General features: G+C 40.6%; 1 protein-coding gene across 1 annotated transcript in view; it reads right to left on the bottom strand.

Annotated features, from left to right (window-relative positions):
• ACAD11 (acyl-CoA dehydrogenase family member 11) overlaps positions 1-19,770 on the bottom strand; it is a 381,257-nt gene that overhangs the window by 244,463 nt on the left and 117,024 nt on the right.

Below are 19,770 nucleotides of genomic sequence, written 5' to 3'. Positions count from 1 at the left end.
GGCAATCTTAGAGGTTATAAAGTAGATTAATATAACAATGTTGGTTATGCAAAGATGGGGAATTGGTAGTAAAAGTGTTTTTTAAACAATAACACAAAATCAAGTGGACTGTCCCTTTACTGTATATTCAGTAGGAACACTCACTTTTGTGATTAAAAATTGTAAAATTGATACAAAGGACTTTATAGGGATAGTAAACCCCAAAATTGTCTTTTATGATTCAGATAGAACATACAATGTTAAACAACCTTCAAATTTAATTCTATTTTCTTCATTCTCTTGTTATCCATTGCTGAAGGGACAGCATTGCACTACTGACAGGAAGCCAATCACAAGAGACAATTGTGTGCAGGCACCAATTAGCAGCAGCCCCCACTAGTGTATGATATGTGCATATTCATTTTTTAACAAGGGATACTAAGAGAACTAAGCACATTTGAAAATAGAAGTGAATTTAAAAGTGTCATAAAATGAAATTCTCTATCTGAATCATGTAAGTTTAGTTTTGACTTTCCTATCCCTTTAATGACCATTAATATCTCAATTCTCATCACTTTTAGATAAAATAACACAAACTGCAGATGTACAAATTATCGCCTAGATTTAGAGTTCTGCGGCCAAAGGGGTGCGTTAGCTACGCTGGCTTTTTTCTGGCTGCACCTTTTAAATACCGCTGGTATTTAGAGTTCACAGAATGGCTGCGTTAGGCTCCAAAAAAGGAGCGTAGAGCATATTTACCGCAACTTCAACTCTCGATACCAGCGGTGCTTACGGACGCGGCCAGCTTAAAAAATGTGCTCGTGCACGATTCCCCCATAGAAAACAATGGGGCTGTTTGAGCTGAAAAAAAACCTAACACCTGCAAAAAAGCCGCGTTCAGCTCCTAATGCAGCCCCATTGTTTGCTATGGGGAAACACTTCCTACGTCTGCACCTAACACTCTAACATGTACCCCGAGTCTAAACACCCCTAACCTTACACTTATTAACCCCTAATCTGCCGCCCCGCTATCGCTGACCCCTGCATATTTTTTTAACCCCTAATCTGCCGCTCCGTAAACCACCGCTACTTACATTATCCCTATGTACCCCTAATCTGCTGCCCCTAACACCGCCGACCCCTATATTATATTTATTAACCCCTAATCTGCCCCCCACAACGTCGCCTCCACCTGCCTACACTTATTAACCCCTAATCTGCCGAGCGGACCGCACCGCTATTATAATAAAGTTATTAACCCCTAATCCGCCTCACTCCCGCCTCAATAACCCTATAATAAATAGTATTAACCCCTAATCTGCCCTCCCTAACATCGCCGACACCTAACTTCAAACATTAACCCCTAATCTGCCGACTGGAGCTCACCGCTATTCTAATAAATGTATTAACCCCTAAAGCTAAGTCTAACCCTAACACTAACACCCCCCTAAGTTAAATATAATTTAAATCTAACGAAATAAATTAACTCTTATTAAATAAATTATTCCTATTTAAAGCTAAATACTTACCTGTAAAATAAATCCTAATATAGCTACAATATAAATTATAATTATATTATAGCTATTTTAGGATTTATATTTATTTTACAGGTAACTTTGTATTTATTTTAACCAGGTACAATAGCTATTAAATAGTTAAGAACTATTTAATAGCTAAAATAGTTAAAATAATTACAAAATTACCTGTAAAATAAATCCTAACCTAAGTTACAATTAAACCTAACACTACACTATCAATAAATAAATTAAATAAAATACCTATAATTACCTACAATTAAACCTAACACTACACTATCAATAAATGAATTAAATACAATACCTACAAATAACTACAATTAAATAAACTAACTAAAGTACAAAAAATAAAAAAGAACTAAGTTACAAAAAATAAAAAAATATTTACAAACATTAGAAAAATATTACAATTTTAAACTAATTACACCTACTCTAAGCCCCCTAATAAAATAACAAAGACCCCCAAAATAAAAAAATGCCCTACCCTATTCTAAATTAAAAAAGTTCAAAGCTCTTTTACCTTACCAGCCCTGAACAGGGCCCTTTGCGGGGCATGCCCCAAAGAATTCAGCTCTTTTGCCTGTAAAAAAAACACATACAATACCCCCCCCAACATTACAAGCCACCACCCACATACCCCTAATCTAACCCAAACCCCCCTTAAATAAACCTAACACTAAGCCCCTGAAGATCTTCCTACCTTATCTTCACCATACCAGGTTCACCAATCGATCCAGAAGAGCTCCTCCGATGTCTTGATCCAAGCCCAAGCGGGGGGCTGAAGATGTCCATGATCCGGCTGAAGTCTTCATCCAAGCGGGAGCTGAAGAGGTCCATAATCCGGCTGAAGTCTTCATCCAAGCGGGAGCTGAAGAGGTCCATGATCCGGCTGAAGTCTTCTATCAACGCCATCTTCAATCTTCTTTCTTCCAGATCCATGTTCATCCCGCTGACGCGGAACATCCATCTTCACCGACGACTTCCCGACGAATGACGGTTTCTTTAAGGGACGTCATCCAAGATGGCGTCCCTCGAATTCCGATTGGCTGATAGGATTCTATCAGCCAATCGGAATTAAGGTAGGAAAATTCTGATTGGCTGATGGAATCAGCCAATCAGAATCAAGTTCAATCCGATTGGCTGATTCAATCAGCCAATCAGATTGAGCTCACATTCTATTGGCTGTTCCGATCAGCCAATAGAATGCGAGCTCAATCTGATTGGCTGATCGGATCAGCCAATCGGATTGAACTTGATTCTGATTGGCTGATTCCATCAGCCAATCCGAATTTTCCTACCTTAATTCCGATTGGCTGATAGAATCCTATCAGCCAATCGGAATTCGAGGGACGCCATCTTGGATGACATCCCTTAAAGGAACCGTCATTCGTCGGGAAGTCATCGGTGAAGATGGATGTACTGGGATGAACATGGATCCGGAAGAAAGAAGATTGAAGATGCCGTTGATAGAAGACTTCAGCCGGATGATGGACCTCTTCAGCTCCCGCTTGGATGAAGACTTCAGCCGGATCATGGACATCTTCAGCCCCCCGCTTGGGCTTGGATCAAGACATCGGAGGAGCTCTTCTGGATCGATCGGTGAACCTGGTATGGTGAAGATAAGGTAGGAAGATCTTCAGGGGCTTAGTGTTAGGTTTAATTAAGGGGGGTTTGGGTTAGATTAGGGGTATGTGGGTGGTGGGTTGTAATGTTGGGGGGGGGGTATTGTATGTGTTTTCTTTACAGGCAAAAGAGCTGAATTCTTTGGGGCATGCCCCGCAAAGGGCCCTATTCAGGGCTGGTAAGGTAAAAGAGCTTTGAACTTTTGTAATTTAGAATAGGGTAGGGCATTTTTTTATTTTGGGGGTCTTTGTTATTTTATTAGGGGGCTTAGAGTAGGTGTAATTAGTTTAAAATTGTTGTAATATTTTTCTGATGTTTGTAAATATTTTTTTATTTTTTGTAACTTAGTTCTTTTTTATTTTTTGTACTTTAGTTAGTTTATTTCATTGTATTTATTTGTAGATATTGTATTTAATTAATTTATTGATAGTGCAGTGTTAGGTTTAATTGTAGGTAATTGTAGGTATTTTATTTAATTAATTTATTGATAGTGTAGTGTTAGGTTTAATTGTAACTTAGGTTAGGATTTATTTTACAGGTAATTTTGTAATTATTTTAACTATTTTAGCTATTAAATAGTTCTTAACTATTTAATAGCTATTGTACCTGGTTAAAATAAATACAAAGTTACCTGTAAAATAAATATAAATCCTAAAATAGCTATAATATAATTATAATTTATATTGTAGCTATATTAGGGTTTATTTTACAGGTAAGTATTTAGCTTTAAATAGGAATAATTTATTTAATAAGAGTTAATTTATTTAGTTAGATTTAAATTATATTTAATTTAGGGGGGTGTTAGGGTTAGGGTTAGACTTAGCTTTAGGGGTTAATCCATTTATTACAGTAGCGGCGAGATTCGGTCGGCAGATTAAGGGTTAATAATTGAAGTTAGGTGTCGGCGATGTTAGGGAGGGCAGATTAGGGGTTAATACTATTTATTATAGGGTTATTGAGGCGGGAGTGAGGCGGATTAGGGGTTAATAAGTGTAGGCAGGTGGAGGCGACGTTGAGGGGGGCAGATTAGGGGCTAATAAATATAATATAGGGGTCGGCGGTGTTAGGGGCAGCAGATTAGGGGTACATAAGTATAACGTAGGTGGCAGTCGGCAGATTAAGGGTTAAAAAAATTTAATCGAGTGGCGGCGATGTGGGGGGGCCTCGGTTTAGGGGTACATAGGTAGTTTATGGGTGCTAGTGTACTTTAGAGCACAGTAGTTAAGAGCTTTATAAACCGGCGTTAGCCCAGAAAGCTCTTAACTACTGACTTTTTTCTGCGGCTGGAGTTTTGTCGTTAGATTTCTAACGCTCACTTCAGCCACGACTCTAAATACCGGAGTTAGAAAGATCCCATTGAAAAGATAAAATACGCAATTGACGTGCGGTATGGAAAAGTCGCGGCTGAAAAGTGAGCGTTAGACCCTTTAATGACTGACTCCAAATACCAGAGGGCGGTAAAAACCAGCGTTAGGAGCCTCTAACGCTGGTTTTGACGGCTACCGCCCAACTCTAAATCTAGGCCATTGAAAGTTAAAATGAAAATTTCATGAATCATATAGAAAATGCAATTTTAAGAAACTTTTAATTTCACGGCTATTATCAATTTTTACTTTGTTGAAAAGCATATGAAATATCCTCAGCAGCAGCAGTGCACTACTGGGAGCTAGCCAGAGACTGGTGGCTAACATTTGTCTCCTGTCATTGGCTCACCAGATGTATTCACCTAGCTTCCAGTAGTGTTCTGCAGCTGACTTTATCTATGTGTTTAATCTCCTTTTTAGGGTTTAACCACATAGTTAAAGGGACAGTCAAGTCCAAAAAAAACTTTCATGTTTCAAATAGGGCATGTAATTTTAAACAACTCTCCAATTTACTTTTATTACCAATTTTGCTTTGTTCTCTTGGTATTCTTAGTTGAAAGCTAAACCTAGGAGGTTCATATGCTAATTGAAGGCCACCTCTAATCTAAATGCATTTTGATAGTTTTTCACCACTAGAGGGCATTAGTTCACGTGTTTCATATAGATAACATTGAGCTCTTGCACGTGAATTTACCATGGAGACAGCTCTGATTGGCTAAAATGCAAGTCTGTCAAAAGCACTGAAATGAGGGGGCAGTCTGCTGAGGCTTAGATACAAGGTAATTACAGAGGTAAAACGTGTAAAATTATAACTGTGTTGGTTATGCAAAACTAGGGAATTGGTAATTAAGGGATTATCTATCTTTTAAAACAACAAAAATTCTGGTGTTAACTGTCCCTTTAAATGCAAGTAACTATTAAAACGGTGTACTATGGAGATTATATATATGATTTTGTTTTTTTTAGTGCAAAGAGTGTTTTTTAATACTTGGTAAGTCCAACATTGGTCATCAAAATACAGTTATTAATAATGTTTGGACAGAGTAATACATTAATTAAATCCTGAGCCAATAGAACAATCAGAAAGATCATGGAGAGCCCTGAGGCAGAACTTTTCTTCACTTTCTGCAATGTAATTTTTTTAATGAAAAAGTTTCTGCAGGTCATTTTTTAATAAAATTCAATTTTAAGTTAGGCAGTTACACTAAGGCGCCAGTTCAGCAGCAATGTGTTGGTTAACTGAAGAATAAAGGCATTTTTAATGTTTTAGAATATAGTGTAGTAGTTGAAAATTGCATTGCAAATTTATCTGCATACAAAAAAAGAAATGGTAAAATATCTCTTGAAAAAATGTCTTTCCTTTTCTCTTGGTCTGAAATGTAGTAATAAAAAAGATGCAATGCTCATAAAAAACATCTTACATTCAGAATAAACAGCTTTGCAAACTGGGAAAGGCTAGGGGGCGGGTTTGAAAAAATCTGAGAGCCAGTTAACAATCAATGTGCTGCTGCTTTGCAGCACTACTGCATATTTGACTGTACACTTCTAAACAGCACTTTGCTCTGGATGTACTATGTTAAAGGGACACTGAACCCACATTTTTTCTTTTGTGATTCAGATAGAGCATACAATTTTAAACAACTTTCCAATTTACTCCTATTATCAATTTTTCTTCGTTCTCTTGCTTTCTTTATTTGAAAAAGAAGGCATCTAAGCTATTTTTTTTTGGTTCAGAACCATGGAAAGTACTTGTTTATTGGTAGGTAAATTTACCCACCAATCAGCAAGAACAACACAGTGTGTTCACCAAAAATGGGCCGGCATCTAAACTTACATTCTTGCATTTCAAATAAAGATACCAAGAGAATTAAAAGAATTTGATAATAGGAGTAAATTAGAAAGTTGCTTAAAATTGCATGCTCTATCTGAATCACGATAGAAAAAAATTGGGTTCAGTGTCCCTTTAAGGAAAACTTACACAGTGCAGTCAGAGCACAGCTCTGTTTGAAGAGAACTTTCTAATGTCGAGCAGCACTCCAAAGTTAAAGCGCTAACAGTTTATGCATGTGTCCTGTTCTTTCTGCAGACATGCTGCATTTTCTGCGATGACATCTCAGATAACTGTATGTTCTGCCTTGGGGATGGAGAGTAATAACTATTTACCTTTGTATTGGATAAATGGAATATTAGGTTTCACATAAGTGAACTCTTAACTATAATTAAGCCATTAAACATGAAGTTGTAAAGCAAATAACTGTAAAGGGCAAGGACACAAACACATTGTATAAGACTGATCTGCTTCAAGTTAGGCTTTGTTCCGTCATCACTACAATTAGGGGATTTTCCTTTTTTGAATAAATGTTATATATTCTAACAGGAATTTAAAAAAGTACCGATATGGCCTCTAAAGAAATGTGTGAATACACCAGTAATAAAGGGCTATGAAACCCAAACAGTTTCTTTTGTGATTCAGACGGAGAATACAATTTTTAAAAGTTTCCAATTTCCTTCAATTATTAAATTTGCTTTGTTCCTGTGGTATTCTGTGTTGAATAGATATGAATATTATTAAATATCCAAGTGGGGACAGTGCAATACTTTGCAATATTATAACATTTTCAGTTATTTAGAAATGCCTCTTAAAAGGGTGTGATTCAGACAGAGCAAACTATTTTAAAAATGTTTCTAATGTACTTCTATGATCAAATTTTCTTCATCCCCATAGCGTTCTTTGTTAAAGATATACCTGGGAAGCACTGTCTGGAGTACCAGATGACAGGAAATAGTGCTGCCATCTAGTGCTCTTGTAAATGAATAACATTCTTACATAACTGCTGTCATATAGTGCTCCAGACATAAGCACGCTCCTGAGCTTCTGCCCCTGCTTTTCAACAAAAGATATCAAGAGAATGAAGACAATGTGATAGATGTAAAATAGAAAGTTGAAAATGGTGTGCTCTATCTGAATCATGAAAGAAAGATTTTTGGTTTTAGATCCCTTTAAGTAGGCAGTGTTTTAAGTCTTTTAAAGGGATATAAAAGTGTAAAAAGGAAATGCTCTAATGTGTCTGAGCATTTTATTATTGCACATTTGCTTGTATACAACCATGTGTTTAAAGGGACGTGACACCCAAATTTTTCTTTCATGATTCATATAAAACATACAATTTTAAAGAACTTTCTAATTTACTTCTTACTTCTTTTTAAATCAAATTTGCTTCATTGTCAATTAGCAAGATTACAAGTGTTGCAGTACGGTTATACCGCTGAAAAACTGGCCATTGTGCGCGGAATATGCAGGTCTCCAGTATTAAGTCGTGGCAGTACAGCTTTACCGCTAGCATTTTAGCCTTTACACAACTCTTCATTCTGCACTCAAAAAGTTACTTTTGAGTGTGGAATTTGAAGTCTCACGTATTACAGGTTGTGCGGTCCGGCTATAATGCTAGCGTTATAGCTTATACTGTCACAATCCATTCCGCGATCTGAGACCAGTAGTTATGGATTTTGTGAAACAAAAATGTTTCACAAAACTCATAACAAAAATGTTACAAAGTACACTAAAACCCATAAACTACACTATTACCCTCTAAACCGCCATCCCCCTGCATCATAAATACTATATAAAACCTATTAACCCCTAATCCGCCACCCACCCACATCGTCAACACTAAATTAAAGTATTAACTTCTAATCTGCCGCCTACCCACATTGCCAACACTAAAATAAAGTATTAACCCTTAAACCGCCATCCCCCACATCGCAAATACTATAATAAACCTATTAACCCGTAAACCGTCGGCTACCCACATCGCTACTACTATAATAAACATATTAACCCCTAAACTGCCGGCCCCCCACATCACTACCACTATAATAAACCTATTAACCCCTAAACCGCCAGCCCCCCACATTGCTAATACTAAACTAAAACTATTAACACCAAAACCTCCGGCCCCTCACATCGCAACACACTAAATTAAACCCCAAAACCTAACACCCCCCTAACTTTAAATTAAACTTACAATATAACTACCTTCAAATAAATAAATACGTACCTGTGAAATAAAAAAAAAAATAAGATTAAACTATAAATTAACCAAACATTACCATTTAAAAAAATAAAATAAAAAACTTAAAATATGCTTTGGGAAAAAAGAACTTGGCCATCAGAAAGGAGGCAAAGACACCCAAGTCAAAGGCTTAAATACTCCTCCCACTTCCCTCATCCTCCAGTCATTCTGCCGAGGAACAAGGAACAGTAGAAAAAATACCAGGATGAAAAGGTGCCAGAAGAATAAAAAATAAGAGACGCCGGGGCGGAGCCTGACCAGGCAAGGAAATGGCGGCTGGTCACTGAAGCTCCGAGCTTTGATACCACTCCTTGGCCCGATACTAGGGCAAAACTGAGATTAATTACCCATCAACAGGCTAGCTAATTCTCGCTGACACCCGGTTTTGAATGGGGTGAGTTTCCGGACACGGACACACGTTATCGCACCCAGACGGCTCCTTTACAGAAGCGGAGGCCCGCATGTCAGTGAAAACACCGCGCTGACACACAAGCAGCCTACCTTGATCGTCTGATTTTCTACTGACCTAAGGCACTATCGGGGGTGATGCCGAGCCGGATCCTGTGAAGAGACACTGTTAGCAATCAGCGGCAGTCACAAAAAACCCTCGCTCCTGACAGTCCCTGACGCCATCACATCCCACATGGCCTAAGATAAGACGGGCAGTAAGATAAACAGCAGAAATAAGAGGTATGGCTATATAGCACATAACATGAGACTTGACAAGCACGATTAGAAACGTCTGCCTTTTACAACTTGATATCTGGCTGCTGGGGCATGGTGTACTGCCACGGAGGTGGGCTGCAGGGACTTTTTATGTAAACTTCAAATATATGGCCACTAGGCCTCAATACAGTTAACTACATAGCATTTACAGACACTTTCTGCCTTATTCTCCTCACAACAACTGATCTTCCCATGGGATCCTAAACAGTGTATGATCTTTATGCAACAGGCAATATAGGACTAACCCTCATATATCTTGATCAATAGGGGCATAGAGACGGTAATACAGCCTTATTATGGCTGCGAAATCTAAGCAGAAGGGAGAGAGGGCCGCTAAATCACAGGCCTCATTAACTACATCTGTTAGCAGTTTCTTCCAGAGTCCTGCCAACACCCACACAGACACTGACAGTCTGCCATTACAAGCTAGCAACTCTACCACCCTACTCGCTCATACTGGTGATATTACTATGGATTATGCTTCCCAGATAAAAGCGGATATTGCTAACCTGCCTACAAAGGCAGACTTTGATGCCCTCAAAGATATTATCACATCAGACCTAGCCAATATGAAGAGGGACATCACTGATATTGGACAGAGGATAGAATGTGTAGAAGAGTCACAATGAGTTCTTTAATTGACAACATCACTACACAAACAAATGTTCAGTATACTCAGATAGAAACTTTACAAGATAAAGTCGAAGAACTGGACAATAGGGGACGCCGCAATAATTTGAGAATTAGAGGGGTCCCTGAGGCAGTTTTACAACCTGATATTGCAAATTACCTACAGGGTCTATTCAAATTTCTACTGAAAGATCAGCAGTCTCCAGATATGGAAATGGATAGGGCCCACAGGGCCTTACGACCCCTCCCTCCACCGAATGTGCCCCCCAGAGACATAATACTAAGATTCTTACGGTATACTGACAAGGAAAGAATATGGCAAGCAGCACGTACGACAACTAACATCCAATATCTAGACCATACTCTACAGATTTTTCTAGACCTGAGCCCATCCACAATCCAAAAGAGAAAGGAAGTCAGGTTTATTACTAAAGTCCTGCAAGACAGACACATCAAGTATAGATGGGGATTCCCGTTTGGCCTGATTGTGACACATGAGGTCAGACGGTCACCTATCGGAATGAACAGTACTTACCCGCACTATCGGACTTATTGAATCTATCCTTCCAACGACCTCACCCCTCAGATGTCAGAGTGGTGGGCTCAGAGACCTCGAAACAACAACAGCTTGCCAAGAGCTCATCTCAGAACTGGACGAAAGTGTCCCCAAAAAGAAAGAAGCATAAAGAAGCAGCCTCTTGGGATGTAAGTGGCGATAAGGATACTATTTGATCTCCCTTCTCTACCTACATGGTTTATAGAAAGGCAGCATGACAGCTGGGATGATGCTTTCTGGGGCCTGGGTTCCAGATAGGGGTCCAGGTACCAGATGAAAAAATGCCTCTGATGGACAATGACTTAATTTAATCCATGGAGATAAGTCTGCCAGGTTATTTTTTACATACTGAAGTTTGGATAGGGTGGACTCTCCCTGGGAACGCCGTGAAGGCGGTGAGAATGGCGGTTACTATGGTTCGCCCATTTTGGGATAAGTGATGGTTAAATTGTTTACACTAAGATAATAACATTCGTTCATAAATATGTTGAAATTGTTTTTTTTTGTTTCTCTTTTTTTCTTTGTTTTGCCAGATTCAGATTTCATTATGGCAAAGGTTTAGGTATCGAGCAAACTCCTCAATACAATACATACCTTATTTTGCGGAGTTAGCCAAGGGGTTTTATGTTATGCACTGTTTTTTTGTTTTTGTTTTCTTGATGCTCACTGTTGTGTGTTTTGTTTCTTTAACAGTTTTAGGTTAATGTCAGTATATGAATGCACCCGAACTGCTTTATGGAACCTGTTGATGCATGTTTTTCAAGTTTGTCAATGTACTCCACAGACGACTCCGCAGCTAAGACAGGACAGTAGGGGACACTGTCAGCACCGACTCAAAGGTAATAGGTTTTTTCACACTAGGCTCTCACTATATACTCACGAAGATCATGATGACACACATGACTAGTAATTTGAACTTCATTACTGCCAATGTGAAGGGACTTAATAACCAATATAAACGTAATATAGCTGTTAGGGACTTTAAGCAGAAAAAGGGGGATGTGGTTTTTGTACAAGAAACCCATTACGTCAAGGGCAGGGAACCCAAGACGTTCTCTTGCAAATTCGGCCCTACTCATTACGCTTCCAACATCTCCAAGACCAATGGAGTTGGTATACTTATCAATAAAAGGATCCCATTTACTTTAATTAAGAAACATGCAGACAAAAATGGGAGATTTCTGATACTGATAGGGAAATTATATAATACAATAGTTAGACTCATAAATGTGTACTCCCCGAACACAAAACAGGATATCTTTTTCAAACACCTCACTAATCTGGTACTGGAAGTCTCAAAGGGAGCTGTGATAATGGGAGGGGATTTTAATCTGAAGATGAACCCGGTATTAGATAACTCAAATCAGACCTCTTCAGTACCACACCGAGTAATCAACTCTGTCAAAACACATTTAAAAGACTTAACTTTACATGACTCATGGAGAATACTGTACCCCGATAGCAAGGAGTACACATTCTATTCTAACCCTCACAATAGGCATTCCTGCATAGACTATTTTATGGTAGATGTCACTAGTTTAGCCAGAGTCACACGTTTAAGGATTCTCCCTAATTCCTGGTCTGACCATTCCATGGTTCGATGCGAATTTAGTTGGCCCTACGTCCCCAGATATCAACATGTCTGGAGACTAGAGGATAGCATCCTGGATGACCCTGTCAACCTCCTACGTATAGAAAAGGCCATTACGGAATATTTTACCATCAATGTAGCGACACGTCCAGCAGTAGATAGTAGAACAATATGGGATGCCCACAAGGCGGTCATCAGGGGGGAGATAATTAGTATCCATACACACCAAACCAAGCAGACCAATAGACTGTTAAATGATGCACTTCATACACTAGCCCACCTTGAGGGCCTACTGGTCACCCACCCTAATCAGGCCGACATCAAATTGAAACTTGCTGAGTGTAGAACACAAGTAAATACTTTGATGGGCAAAGAATGTAAGCTCCGGGCATTCAAACTCAGTCAAAAATATTACGAAGGGGACAATAAGAGTGGCCCGATCCTAGCTAGAAAACTAAAGAGGAGGATAAATAGAAACTACATTCTATCACTTCACGACAAACAGAATAGAGAGCTAAATACCTCAAACCAGATAGCGGAAACCTTCCGGTTGTATTATGAACAACTTTACAACTTACATAGCGCAGAGGCTCCACATTTGGACAGAGACGCAGACATGCACGACTACTTGAAATATATTCCCCTTCCGCAGTTAACCCAAGAACAAAACCAATCCCTCACGGCACAGATCACTTATGAGGAGGTTAAAAATGTAATAGCACAGCTACTAGCACATAAAGCACCAGGCCCAGATGGGTTCACTACCCAATATTTTAAAAGATTTAGGGATACTCTAATACCCCACCTGCTCTCCCTCTTTAATGACATCTCGGAGGAAACTCCCTTTACCCCGATAGGGCTGGAAGCCCATATTACTGTCCTACCGAAACAAGGCAAACCCCAGATAGAGCTGAAAATTTTAGACCTATATCTTTGCTTAATGTAGATGTAAAAATTTATGCAAAAGTTCTCGCAAACAGACTCAAGCTAATTCTCCCACACATAATTTCCAATGATCAGGTAGGTTTCATCCACTCACGGAAAGTGAAGGATAACACTGTGAGGGCTTTCCACTTAATTACCTACAAACCCATAAGACACCAGCAGTGGTGGTCTCAACCGACGCAGAAAAAGCTTTTGACCGCGTCGGTTGGACCTTTTTGCGCCTCACATTACAAAAATTTGGCATAGATAACTCCTTCATATCTAAGATCTTTGCTCTTTACGCGGCCCCGATAGCAAGGGTGAGAGTGAATGGAATCCTGTCTGAGCCATTTCATATCTCCAATGGGACCAGGCAGGGGTGTCCATTATCGCCTCTGTTATTCGCCTGCGTGGTGGAAACTCTGGCATCAAAAGTACGAAACAATCCAAACATTTCAAGCATCCAAATAAGAGACACAGCGCAAAAGACCCTGCTGTATGCCGACAATATCCTCTTTTTCCTGACTAACCCTCTCGACTCGATCCAACAGTTGCTTAGAGAATTAGATCACTTCCACTTAGTCTCCAATTTTGTAATTAATAAGAACAAATCCGAAATGTTAATTCTACAGAGTAATGACCACCTCACAACACATATACAGGAGATCTGCCCTTTCAAATTACAAAAGACAGGTTTAAAATATCTGGGAATTATGCTGGCCCCCTCCATCTCGGAAATGTTCTCTCTCAACTATAAAACACTACAGAGGTCTATCGTCATAGACATGTCCTCGTGGAGGTCCCATAACATCTCATGGCTAGGAAGAATAAACACGATAAAAATGAACATCTTACCACGATTATTGTATTTATTTCAAACTCTACCCATTCCACTCCCCTCCAACTACCTAACGAATCTACAAAACACTATTTATGACTACATCTGGGACAGACGTAGGGCCAGAATCAACAGAAGGCTTATGCATTTACATGTTAAAAACGGGGCACTGGGGGTACCCAATCTTAAAAAATACAGACAGGCAGTATTTATGCAGAGGATCATAGACTGGTTCACAAATTTTGATACCAAGGCTTGGGTTAACTTAGAACATGACATCTCAGAACAGCAACACCTAGGGACTCTTTGTTGGCAGAGGCGAACATTGCTCCCGACCGGCATAGCCCAAAACGCCATAATCTCGGAAACATTTAAGACTTGGGATAGAATCATTATAGAGTACCCACATGTCTCCTCGAGGTTTTCGCCTCTGACCCCCTTTACTGATAACGTAGATTTTGCTTCGGGAGCTAGCATGCTGAGGGATCCCCAACTCATAAATAATCAAAGAGCTGTAATGATGTTCCACCTAGGGTGTGAACAGAATCTGAAGTCCACCAGAGAACTGACTGAAGACGGACTCATTATTTTCAAAAATTGGTTTTTGTTAAGACAGTGTCATTCATATATCTTCAAACACAAAGACAGAAGGAATCTCCTACGCCCCCTAACCCCATTTGAAATCCTATGTAAATCATCCACTTCGACCAGGAGGACTCTCTCACTTACATACTCTATCTTACAACTGACCTCAACCACACCACACTATATAGACAGCTGGGAAAGGGAACTTAACATCGAATTTTCACACATAGATAGAACACGTATGTTCGCTTCAATAACGAAGACTTCCGCATCCAGTAGGTTAGTGGAACTAAATCTGAATAATACAGAGGTGGTATCTCACGCCCTCACGAATTCATAAAATATTCCCTTCCAGCAATGAGAGATGTTGGAGGTGTGGGGGTACACCAGGAAACATGGCTCACATATGGTGGACATGCCCAACTCTGCAGCATATGTGGGAGAAAATAGCAAGAGAAACCTCAATCATGTTAGAGGTAGAGGTGCCAGCGGACCCAACAATCTGGCTATTTAATATTACCCATGGCAAAGTCAGTGGATATAAACAGAGGCTACTATACGTAGCAAGCAACAGCTTTAAAATTCTAGTGGCAAGGGGGTGGAAGAACAGGGAAGTCCCTACGTTAGTTCAATGGCAGCATCAGTTGCACCATTTCCTAGATTTGGAAGAGTATGCCTTCATGAAAAATAACAGGCTAGATATCTATATTCAGATGAAAGTTACCTGGGAGACTTATATACTAACACGACCAAACAACACATCCTAGACCTTGTGATGATTTAGGGTGCCATATCAGCAGTGTTCTCACCTAAAACTAAGTGACTTAATTTTTCTGACTGTTTCTCTTTTTACGGATGTTTATATAAGAAAGTGCAGTTGAATTTTTATGGCTGATTAACCTATGTGATTTTTTTTTATGTTTCTTTTCTTTTTCCTTTCTTTTTTTTTTTTATGTGATGCATATATTTGTAAAATACTACAGCATACTATTATAGCTTGCATTTGGAATCTGTGATGTAACAGTTTTTTGCTCCTTTTTTTTGTTATCGACATTTCCAAATTGTAATTGGATTCATATTTTGTTTAATAAAGCTGTTTTGAAAATAGAAAAAATAAGAGACGCCAGACAGAAAAATACGGCTGGGGAGCTGTGGACTCTTTACATCTGAAGAAAAGAAAATGTATCAGGTAAGCATAATTTAAGTTTTTCTTCATAAATGGAAAGAGTCCACAGCTGCATTCATTACTGTTGGGAAAACAATACCCAAGCTATACAGGACACTGAATGCAAAAACGGGAGGGTACAATAGGCGGACCATTCTGAGGGCACCAGGCCTGAAAAAACCACAACTCAACTAGAAGGTAAAGGCCCCAAGGACACTGACCCGCAGATAGTCTGAAAGCCTAACTAGAGACCGCAAGCAGACTCACTGAGCCAACACTCCTCCAGGAGAACCGTCGCTTAGCAGTCGGTCCCCTTACTAGTACAGTACCAAAAACCACAAAAGGGAGAGGCAAGGGTAAAATAAGGGATACCCAAAAGGTACAGCAAAATCCATAAAGGAAAAAAAAACCTTCAAAGGAAGGACAAGTCCACAGAGACCCAAATGGATCCCGAGAACAAGGGGAGACGACGCCCAACCCACAAGGAGCAACCGGGCATCATCAAGGAGAAGAAACATGTCCCAAACATCGCGCAACAGCATCGAAAAAGACAGCTGAAGACAAAGTCCTCAAAACATCAGAACTCAGAGGCTGGGCAAACAGAAAATTACAAGCAGCAAACTCCGTAGGAAGACACAGAGAAAACACTATCCGTAAGGAAAAAGCGTCTCAAGACAGAGATTGCCCATTCCCCTAGACAGAAGACACTCTTCAGGCAATCCAGGCCACCAAGCCTACTCACAGATCTTAAAGGGGGAGAGGCACAGAACCTCTAAAAAAAGAAGGTCCACTGTCACCCCCAAGACCTGAAGAGGAACAACAGATCTCAGATCCTAAAGCTAGCCGGACCAGCCCAAGCAACGGCAGATCTGAAAGTAAGGGAACTGAAAGGAACCCCAAGACCAGCCCCCAAAAGGGTGGAAGAATGGACACAGCCACTTCAACCTAAAGACAAACGAGCAAGCGCTAGACCCAAGGAGATCTAGCAAGGCCACCCGACTAAGTCTCAATGCGGAGCCAGCAGCTCCCCAAATGGAAAGGAACAACTCAAAGAGCAGACCAATCCCCGAACCAGATAAACATCTGTTCCAACCTCCCGAACACAGGAGAGGCCCCTAAAAAGGGAACCACACCTCCGTAAGGAAGACAACGAGCCCCCTAAAGAGGAGAGTGTCGATAAACACCTGCCCATAAGACAGGAAGTCGTAGGAAGAACTGAGAGGACACAAGGCCACGTCACTGACGAACACAGAAGAACCCCTTAAAACACCATCGTGCTAGCACACATATTAGGCGCAAAAGTGACAGCTGAGCAACCGCAAAACTTTAGTTTGCTAGGCAGGAAAGCCCACCATCAGGTCACATTAGTTGGCTGTCCTAAGGGAACCGTATCGTCCGGCACAAGACAAGACCCAAGGAGCCCCGGCTCTCAATAAATCTGGCCAAGTTGTAAAGCAGGACAGCCAGAACAAGGGCTAAGCCCAAGTACCCTGGAAACTGGAACCCCCAGGCCAGTCCTAGGATCATAAGGTCTGGTACCATCCCACGGTGGGATCCACAAAGAGAAAAACGCAGAGAAGCCCGGGCCCCACAAATGTTTAGTTTAAACAATCTTCCAGGCACATAAATCCCTCGTCTGATATAAAAAAAACAGACTTACAGGGAAAAATCCAGAATAACACGGATAACAAGAGCAAGAAGCCCTTGCAAGTCCGGACCCAAAGGGAAGAGACCACCCCTTGCAGGAGTCCAACACTCCAAAGAGCCAGGGCCATAAAAGGACACTAGAGCTAACAGGCATCCAAGCATCATTAACATGATTGTGATTCAAAAGTGCGGCTAATCCCCCTAAGGGACACAAGGCGCTGCTCATTTTATCAACCTTGAAAGGAGGAAAGGCTGAGTAGACCTCGCCGGGGATTGAACTAGTAACCCTCGATTTGCTACAGTACAGAGTAGTCTCAGAGCATTAGTATGCCGAGCTAGCTGTGCAGCTAGCCACGAGCTCTAGACACAAGGGGAACAGTGAGGACAAGTCACCCGAACAGAGCAACATCAAGCCTCCACATCACCTCAGATTCAAAGTCAAAGGACAGTAAAACATGGGTTTGGATGCCACCTGGATGGCAATACCTGAACCATATGAGTGGAAAACTACTAGAACCTCTTCTATCCCAAGAAGGAGATGCAGAGCATTCCCAACACTGGGGAAGGACCCCTAACCGGAGCCCAAAAAAACCTCACTGTCTAATGTCCCGAAAAAGGAAAAACCAACTCCCGAAGGGAATCCAAGTCTCCGAAGGCGAACCATCCATAAGGACAAACGGACAATCAAAGAGGTTTCAATGAAGAAGAGAACCACTAAAGGAACAAGTCCAAAAAGGACAATTTCCTAAAGCAACACCGCCCCGACCGGCGGATAAGAGGCGCTAAACCCTCTAATTTTCCCACCACGTGGGAAGGAATACTCTAGGTTCCAAGGGTATTGGAAGCAACAAACCTCCTGGGATGAAAGGCAAAGAATGACTGGGGGATGAGGGAAGTGGGAGGAGTATTTAAGCCTTTGGCTGGGGTGTCTTTGCCTCCTCCTGGGGGCAAGGTTTTATTTCCCCCAAAATTAATAAATGCAGCTGTGGACTCTTTCTATTTATGAAGAAAATAAAACACTACGAAAAAATAAAAAAACCTAACATTACAAAAAAACAGAATTTATGCTTACCTGATAAATTACTTTCTCCAGCGGTGTGTCCGGTCCACGGCGTCATCCTTACTTGTGGGATATTCTCTTCCCCAACAGGAAATGGCAAAGAGCCCAGCAAAGCTGGTCACATGATCCCTCCTAGGCTCCGCCTACCCCAGTCATTCGACCGACGTACAGGAGGAAATATGCATAGGAGAAACCATATGATACCGTGGTGACTGTAGTTAGAGAAAATAATTCATCAGACCTGATTAAAAAAACCAGGGCGGGCCGTGGACCGGACACACCATTGGAGAAAGTAATTTATCAGGTAAGCATAAATTCTGTTTTCTCCAACATAGGTGTGTCCGGTCTACGGCGTCATCCTTACTTGTGGGAACCAATACCAAAGCTTTAGGACACGGATGAAGGGAGGGAGCAAATCAGGTCACCTAAATGGAAGGCACCACGGCTTGCAAAACCTTTCTCCCAAAAATAGCCTCCGAAGAAGCAAAAGTATCAAATTTGTAAAATTTGGCAAAAGTGTGCAGTGAAGACCAAGTCGCTGCCTTACATATCTGGTCAACAGAAGCCTCGTTCTTGAAGGCCCATGTGGAAGCCACAGCCCTAGTGGAGTGAGCTGTGATTCTTTCAGGAGGCTGCCGTCCGGCAGTCTCATAAGCCAATCGGATAATGCTTTTAAGCCAAAAAGAAAGAGAGGTAGAAGTAGCTTTTTGACCTCTCCTTTTACCAGAATAAACAACAAACAAAGAAGATGTTTGTCTGAAATCTTTAGTAGCCTCTAAATAGAATTTTAGAGCACGGACTACGTCCAAATTGTGTAACAAACGTTCCTTCTTTGAAACTGGGTTCGGACACAAAGAAGGTACAACTATCTCCTGGTTAATATTTTTGTTGGAAACAACCTTCGGAAGAAAACCAGGCTTAGTACGCAAAACCACCTTATCTGCATGGAACACCAGATAGGGCGGAGAACACTGCAGAGCAGATAACTCTGAAACTCTTCTAGCAGAAGAAATTGCAACCAAAAACAAAACTTTCCAAGATAATAACTTAATATCTACGGAATGTAAGGGTTCAAACGGAACCCCTTGAAGAACTGAAAGAACTAGATTTAGACTCCAGGGAGGAGTCAAAGGTCTGTAAACAGGCTTGATTCTAACCAGAGCCTGAACAAACGCTTGAACGTCTGGCACAGCTGCCAGCCTTTTGTGAAGTAAAACAGATAAAGCAGAGATCTGTCCCTTCAGAGAACTTGCAGATAATCCTTTCTCCAAACCTTCTTGTAGAAAGGATAGAATCTTAGGAATTTTTATCTTGTTCCATGGGAATTCTTTAGATTCACACCAACAGATATATTTTTTCCATATTTTATGGTAAATTTTTCTAGTTACAGGCTTTCTAGCCTGAATCAGAGTATCTATAACAGAATCTGAAAACCCACGCTTTGATAAAATCAAGCGTTCAATCTCCAAGCCGT

Source organism: Bombina bombina, chromosome 5 (genome assembly GCF_027579735.1).
Source record: "Bombina bombina isolate aBomBom1 chromosome 5, aBomBom1.pri, whole genome shotgun sequence".
Lineage (NCBI taxonomy): Eukaryota > Metazoa > Chordata > Amphibia > Anura > Bombinatoridae > Bombina > Bombina bombina.
The sequence above is the reverse complement of the archived record's forward strand: the minus strand, read 5'-3'. Positions and strand labels throughout refer to the sequence as shown.